This window comes from Panthera tigris, chromosome D1 (assembly GCF_018350195.1).
Source record: "Panthera tigris isolate Pti1 chromosome D1, P.tigris_Pti1_mat1.1, whole genome shotgun sequence".
NCBI lineage: Eukaryota > Metazoa > Chordata > Mammalia > Carnivora > Felidae > Panthera > Panthera tigris.
In genome coordinates, this window is record NC_056669.1 from 81,474,454 (window position 1) to 81,482,416 (window position 7,963).

At 42.8% G+C, this 7,963-nt stretch overlaps 1 long non-coding RNA gene across 2 annotated transcripts in view; it reads left to right on the top strand.

Annotated features, from left to right (window-relative positions):
* Window positions 1–2,227, top strand: part of LOC122231186 — a 37,788-nt gene extending 35,561 nt beyond the window's left edge. For both annotated transcript variants that reach the window (XR_006208373.1, XR_006208374.1), the window contains exon 4: window positions 1,426–2,227. This is a non-coding gene — a long non-coding RNA (uncharacterized LOC122231186). The remainder of the gene's footprint in view (window positions 1–1,425) is intronic.
* Window positions 2,228–7,963: the final 5,736 nt, after the last annotated feature.

Sequence of the window (7,963 nt, forward strand, 5' to 3'; positions counted from 1 at the left end):
CGTGCAGTGTGTGGAATTTTACTCAGTCTCCTTGTTTTCAGTATGCCAACCTATCCTCAGCTTTGCTCAGTGTTCCTAAAGCAAGAGATCCCCTGATTCCTTCTGCAATGTGACTTCTTAGTGTGGGGAGAGGAAATTACTACATGTGCAGAGGGGGGCTGTAAGTCTCTTTCCGTGCCCACCCCCGCCCCCCACTTCAACAGATTTTTAAAAATCCTTTTGTGTTCAGCCTGGTCTTTACCCTGTGACTAGAATTTCCTCTTTCTGATACTTTGGGGTATTCTTGTGAAATTTTTTTTTCTTTCAACTTTCTGCACTGATGGCTTAGGATTCAGCATTCTTGGGTCTGCTAAGTCAGTTCTTACATTTAAAAATTTTAGCTTTAAAAATTTTGTTCGTCTTCTTTCCTCTCTTAGTTTCTTTGTTCTTACAGATTATGCCTTAAAGAAATTTTCATTTACTGTCTTTTTATTGGGGATTTGGAAAGGGCCAGTGGGGAATACATGTATCTAATCTGCCAACTTTATTGTGAAGCCCTTTGGACTTCTCTTTTTAATACTAAAGACATTTTCCCAGAAGCTTTCCCACTAGACTTACTACATGCGGCTACATGTGAATGCCTAAACCAATCACTGGCAAGGGGAATGAGGTCACTTTGGCTTAGAAAAACTGCAATTCACTTCTGGCAGTGAGGGGGGCTCCTTCTCTGAACACAGGACCATACAGAGGGTGGACAACTACAGAGTGATATTCAAAATATTCAACATCAGATAAAGCATAGCACCAAGTAATCAGAATGGACACATTACCCCAAAGACCAAATAAAGCCCTAGGAATACCAAGTGAAATCTGATTCTACTAGCAAGGAAAAATATGGGAAAGGAATTGTGTTGGCCTCCAATGGTGGCTGCAAAAACCTTCGTTCCTAGCACCTAAACAGCAAACATAGAAAATAAAGTGGAGGATTGCCTTGGAGAAAGGACAAAATCACCTCATACGGACCATTTCAGCCTATAAATTTTCACTCAAAACAGAATTTCTCCATTTAATAATATTTTCTTAAAGCAGCCTACCAATCTGAACTGAACACCATCACAGGAAGCCCAAGTACATATAAATTTACAGAACGAAGGCCACTTTCCAATTCTGGCACAACAGAAGGCTGTATATAAAAGGTTGCTTGAGTACTTTAAGACTGAACCTTGGGAGAAAGGTTCTGCCTCACTGGTATTTACAACTAATTGGCTTTATCTCATTTGCCAGCTCTTGATTGATGATGGCTGTCTTGAGCATTGGCCTGAGTAGAACTCTGAGTTCAGGCTGGGATCAGCTGGAAAGAGCGCTGTGCTCCTTTAGCCATGTGCATGGAGGTATTGGCACAGGGAGTGCCAGCACATGAGCTGTGTATTTTCTCTCTCCTTTCAGGTATTTCCCACATGGGCCAAGGCTCCATGGAATCACCCAGGCTAGAGCCTTCCAGGTTCTAAACTGTACCTAAGAGATGGGGACAACCTTTCTTCTCAGATGACATTCTCTGTCAACCAAGAGGAACATCCTGGAGGAAGAGTTCTCAGGGATTTTGCTAACATCAGGGTCAAAAAGAGAAGGAAGTTTTGTTGAACTTCACCTTTGAGAAGAAAGCTAGAAGACGGAGGCGCAAGATTGTTTCAGTTACTCTGAAATGAACTGCAGATGGGAGAAATATAAAATATTGCCACAGCTCTGGGACTGGTAACACCAAGTTCGCTATTTTGGCTTCTCAGAGGTAGTTAGCAGTCAAACAATTTGTGTGTTTCGGTCATCAAATACAATCATGGGTAGGGACAGCACCCAGCCTTGGAGCAACATGATTCCAACGGATTGAGTGAATGGCAGGGTTGTAGGTTGTCATGTACAATGGTCAAGAAAGAATTCATGAGACATTGTACGCTGCAACGTCATAGGTTTAAGTAGCCCAGGGCAGAAAGAGTTGCACTTTTGCTGTATATCTGCTTAGTGCTTAAGGGGGAGGGGATGTGCAGGGAGTATTAGATCGTATCTGTCTTCTAATTTCCACTGGTAAAAACTACTTTCATAAAGTTTCTCTGGTGCTTATTATTCAGCTTGATATTAACTATTGTTGAGATATACAGGAAGTCATGAGACCCTCTAAGAACATAGCAACGAGGGGCACCTGGGTGACTCAGTAGGTGAAACGTCCAACTCTTGGTTTCAGCTCAGGTCATGATCTCACAGCTTCATGGGTTTGAGCCCCACATCGGGCTCTGTGCTGACTGTTTGGAGCCTGCTTGGGATTCTCTCTTTCTCTCTCTCTCTGCCCCTACCCCACTTGCACTATCTCTGTGTCTCTCAAAATAAATAAATAAACTTAAAAAAAAAAAAAAGAATGTAGTAATCATATTTTGTCTGTATTTGGTCCTTATCAGAACTACACAGGCCATAGGTCAGCCTTCTGGGCTAAAGGTGAACATTTTTCTGTGTCTACCCATGGTCAGTGGCAGTCATCACAGGAGAGGAAAGCAAGTTGAATCTCCGGCACCTATTGTGAAGAGGAAAAGAGCATGTGAGGAACAGCCTGAGAGGGAGCTTTGGGCTGAGCACTAGAAAGGTCCTTGTGGAGGTTTCCAAATACAGCGCCTTCTACTCTTCAAAGCACTCTTCACTGTTTTCTCCTAGAATTCTTTGACTGCTCTTTGGGTTAGGTACAGGTGACACTTCTAGCTGTTTTCCTAACACGTCAGTTAATTTTCAGAGACGATAAAGTAACCCAAAATACACAGCTAAATAGAGGTTGATTGAGGACTAGAAACAAGTTGCCCTGACCTACAGACCAGGGCTTTCTTATGCCATGATGCCACTGGAACATAAAATGGCATTTTCTGGTCTGGAGGACGCCTCAGAGTATACTAAGCAAAGGTGAAAGTGGGGATAAGGAAGAGTGTTCCAGGCAGAAGGAATAGTACTTGCAAGGCCCTGAGGAAGAAGAGGAAAAGTTGCTCCCTGAGAACCAAAAGCAGGCCAGTAAGGCTGGAGCAAAGAAAGCCACACGGAAGTTGTTGTGAGATGAAGCTAAATGTGTAGCAGGGCAGATCCTGAAGGGCATCGAGGGCTTGTTTCTAGTTCTTCAGCTAGATCTGCAGGTTCCTTCCTAAATAGCATCAGCACTCTCTCTTCTTTGGACTTTTGTTACCCCAAATGGCACCAACCTTTGAACCCCTGGTGGTGGGGGTCGGGGAGGAGATGGGTGTCGTAAATCCATGAATCTGCATGCTAATCTCAGTCTGAATAAAAACGTGTTTTGCATGTTTATGTACTAGTATTTTCCAAATGAATATAGATGTTGTTGTGATGAATGAGACTCCAATTCAATTCAAAGTACTCCTGAATTCCTAGAAGCTATTGGCTATTATATAAGTAAATAGCCCCACTGTCTCTGGCCTCATTAGCTAGGGACAGCAAATACAATTGCAACTCCTTTCGCTCTACAGATTGTTAGGGCTTGAACGTTGGCCCCCTCAGAGTGTCATCCAGCTATTTCTGACTGTTTCCATGGGCACAGGATAGGTCTCTGGGGTTCTTCCTGCTTGAGCTTTTCATCTTCATCGTTGTGCTGTTTCCTGCCCTGCTTGGCGCATGGTTTACCGCTCTTCTGAGCCCATCTTTGCTCATTGCCACCTTCTGTGACCCCACCACCGTCTTTATGCATTCCCACCGCTCCCGTCTCCCACCGGTCCTGTCAGCACGGCTACTGTCAGGTGTAAATAGCTTGCTTTCTAGTTCTAGTAGAAGACCAGCATCAGCTCCTGCAGCTGGAGGGTGGCCTTATCACATCCGTAAGCTTGCCCTCCCCTCTGGCCATCATCTTCCGCACTTCCACAGCCACAGAATCCTGCCTTCTCCCTGTACAAGGACAGCTTACTCTCAGCAGTGGAACTCCTCTGAGTGTCTCCGCATGCAGCATTCCAGTCCAACTGGTCTCACAGAAAGAAAGGCTTTTATTCGCATGGTCCTGGCGTCTGCAAACTATGACTCAGGGGCCAAACCCATTGTCCGTCTGTTTTTGTAAATAAAATTTTACTGGAACACAGCCACACTCATTTATTTACATATTGTCTATGACTGCTTTCGCACTACAGCGGCAGAACTGAAAGGCTGTGACAGAGGCAGTATGGCCCAGAGAGCCAAAAATATTTACTATCTGGATCTTTACAGAAAAAGTTTGTCAACCCTTTATCTGATCCTAAGGCCTGCCGTATTTCCTGCCTGGAGATTAACTTCTGCCTAGTGGAAACATCATTTCCCTTGGGGGAGAAATGCTATTTCTCACTGCTAAGTAGTGGTCTTGCTTTATGAAGTCTACCTAACAACCACACCCTAAAAATACAAGGATAATTTTTCTAGAAACTGTGCTATTCAGTCTTATGTCTGGTAACTTTGTTATATGTACTCTATGTATGCGCCAGAAATAGTATTAATACAATCATGCTCATAGCTTTTCTGTTACTTAACTCTATCTACATAAACAGAATTTGAATGATATATACATATACATCTGTGTAATACAGTATATGCATAAACATATATAACTTCAGGGGTGCCTGGGTGGCTCAGGCAGTTGAATGCCTCATTCTTGATTTCAGCTCAGGTCACGATATCACGGTTCATGACTTCAAGCCCTGTGTCAGGCTCTGCACTGACAGGGCAGAGCCTGCTTGGGATGTTCACTTGCTCGCTCTCTCTCTCTCTCAAAATAAACAAATAAACTTATAAAATGATGTAACGTCAGTCACTGAACAATCAACCAGAGATCTCATTATTTTAAATGGTTTCATTATTTATTTATGTCACAAGTCATCTATTACTCTATTTAGGTAGATCACAATTGTAGCCTTCTTTGTACTAATTTACACTGTCTGCAGAAAGATTTCATTTTTGCTCCAGCGAAAGTCCCGTGGAAGGCTCTCATTGGCCCATCTAAGGTCATGTGAGCATTGATAGAATATAGGGAATAGCATATTCTAATTGATCATGTGGGGGTCAAGGGCCAACCTTAGAGTTTGACTGTCGTGTCAAATCCCACAGATTACGAACTAGAAAAGAGAGGTCCCTCATACAAGATAACGTAAGCCCTCTATAGGCAGACAGGAACTTGTTTTTTCCTGAGACCTATGCAGTAAAGAACAGGACACAAAGACACTAGGGTTTGGGCAGTCCTCCTTTCTCTTCAGCTGGAGCTCCTGACTGTTACCATCCTAGCTCCACCTCAGTCACTGTACTAAATCCGCTGTAAGGGAGAGGATACCTTTCCAGCCATAACCCGTGATTCTGTAGTTCAGTGGGAAGATGAAGTATTTGGGGTGCTTGGGTGGCTCAGTCAGTTAAGCTTCTAACTCTTAATTTCAGCTCAGGTCCTGATCCCAGGGTCGTGAGATGAAGCCCTGCATCAGGCTCTGCTCTGAAGCATGGAGCCTGCTTGGCATTCTCTGTCTCCCCCTCTGTCTCTCCCCTCCCCTGCTCATGCTCTCTTTCTCTCTCAAAATAAATTAGTATTTAACAAATATTTAAGGGGCTCCAGGGTGGCTCAGTTGGTTAAGCATCTGACTTCGGCTCAGATCATGATCTCGCAGTTTACAAGTTTGAGCCCCGCGTCGGGCTCTGTGCTGACAGCTTAGAGCCTGGAGCCTGCTTCGGATTCTGTGTCTCCCTCTCTCTGTTCCACGCCCATTTGCACTCTGTCTCTCTCTGTGTCCCAAAAAATGAGTGTCAAAAAATTAAAAAATAAATAAATATTTAAAACTTAAAGGAAAAAAAAAAGAAAATGAAATATCCAACCAACAAATAGCTGCCGACCTTTTTTAAGAAACCAGCATAAGTGCTGAGGATCAAATGATAAACAAACAGCCCTTACTGTCCTGGAACTTGTAATGCACAGAGGAGCTAGCCAGAGAGAATTACAACAGTACAGGACAATGTATGGCAGAAAATATGTGATGCTCTGGGGGCATGTGGCTAAGGCCCTCAACTTGTTCTGATTTGCATGGATGTGATATCTCAGCTGAGATGTAAGGAGGGAAGGCATCCACAAATGAAGAAATTGAAAAGTATTCTAGGCAGGGGAGGCAGTAGTTTACAAAGACCTGGAGGAGAGGTAAAGTTTAGAGAACTGCTCATTATTTAGTTTGTCTGGACCACTGAATATTTGGCGACATGTGGTAAGAAACAGAATTAAGAAGTGAATAGGGACCAGTTCATAAAAAAACTTAAGGTCACATTACGGATTCAGACTTTATTGCATGAGAAATAGGGTTACAAGGAATGGTTTTAAAATGGAAGGTGGGTGTGATATGATCAGATTTGTACTTAAAAAATTTTTTTTATGTTTTTATTTATTTTTGAGACACGGAGGACAGAGCATGAGCGGGGGAGGGACAGAGAGAGAGGGAGACACAGAATCTGAAGCAGGCTCCAGGCTCTGAGCTGTCAGCACAGAGCCTGATGCAGGGCTTGAACTCACGGAGTGTGAGATCATGACCTGAGCCAAAGTCGGATGCTTAACTGACTGAGCCACCCAGGTGCCCCAGATTTATACTTTTAAAGGGTCACTCCAGTTGCAGTGATAAGAGTGGGCTCAAGATGAGAGAGCAAAACTGGAGGCAGAATGATCCAGTAAGAGGCTGTTTCAGTAATTCAGGCAAGAGGCGATGGTGGCCTGAACCAAAACAGCAGCAGCGAAAATGAAAAGAGGTCATGGATTTGAGTACTATTGAGGAAGTATTTTACTAGGTGTTTTAATTCCTTTTCTCTGAGATCCAGCCCCAAAGCTCCAGGTACTACAGTTCTGATAATACATTGTCTGTCTTGTTCTTGGATTCTTCCCATTATTGATACTCCTACCTGAATCGTCTCTTAACCTGCTCTCCTATTTTTGCCTGATCCCTGGGGCCCTGCTACCTCCTGATGACTCTCTATGAAGCAGTTGGAGAACCTCCCCATATCTCCTTTTTTGGTCCACGTATGAAAGATACTGCTTACTTGGATTTGCATTCTCTTTTGATATCATGGACTGAAACTCTGTGGGATTCCATGATCTCTCTCTCAGACTGAGCTGTTTGCTAGCAGTTAACGTATTTCAGAGATTGAATGCAGTTCCGAATCCAACTTCTCAGGTTACTTGGTAATTTTGTGAGCACTTGAAATGTGCTGAGCCGATTTCAAGAAACAACAAAAGTAAAAAAGGGTGGTGGGTGTTCTGTGGCTTAATGATATTAAAAAATGCCAACTCTGATTTTTATCCATTTATCCCAACTGAGAAGTTTTTGATGGAATAAAAAGTGATAACTTTCTCCTGATGTCCCCTTTAGAGTTCTTTCTCTGTTCATTCTATATCCCTATATGCTGATGACTCCCAAATTTATAGTTTCTGTCCTGAAACCTACTGCATATACACTGCCCCCTAGATTCTTCCATCTGGATGTCTCCCAAACACTTAAAGTTCAATCTATCTAGAAGCTGAACTGTTTGCCTTATTTCTCCTTTTCCTTCTTTTCCTCCCATATTTTTGGGCTGATTGAAGGTCCTATCAGTCACCTCTGTCAATAAGCAAAAAAAGATGTAAGAATCATTCTGGAATTATAAAAATCTTTTTGTATCCTTACTCTCCAATAGATCAGAATTCTGTTTCTTAAATACATTTTAAACCTTCCTTATCTCTTCTACATTCTTACTGCCTTAGCTTGGTCTTTTTACGTCTCATGATGACTAGTCAATTCCTGGCTTCTATCTCTGCCTCTAGTCTTGTTCTAATCCTTCAGGGATAGGAACCAATTCACCATCATCACTCCATCCTCAGAACTAAGTGTAAGGTGGGCACATGGAGGTTCCTTTTTGAATTCAACTTTGAAAAAAAAGAGGACATGTGTGTCCCTTCCTTTTAAAAGTCCCTCTGAACTAAGGTCTTCTTTAT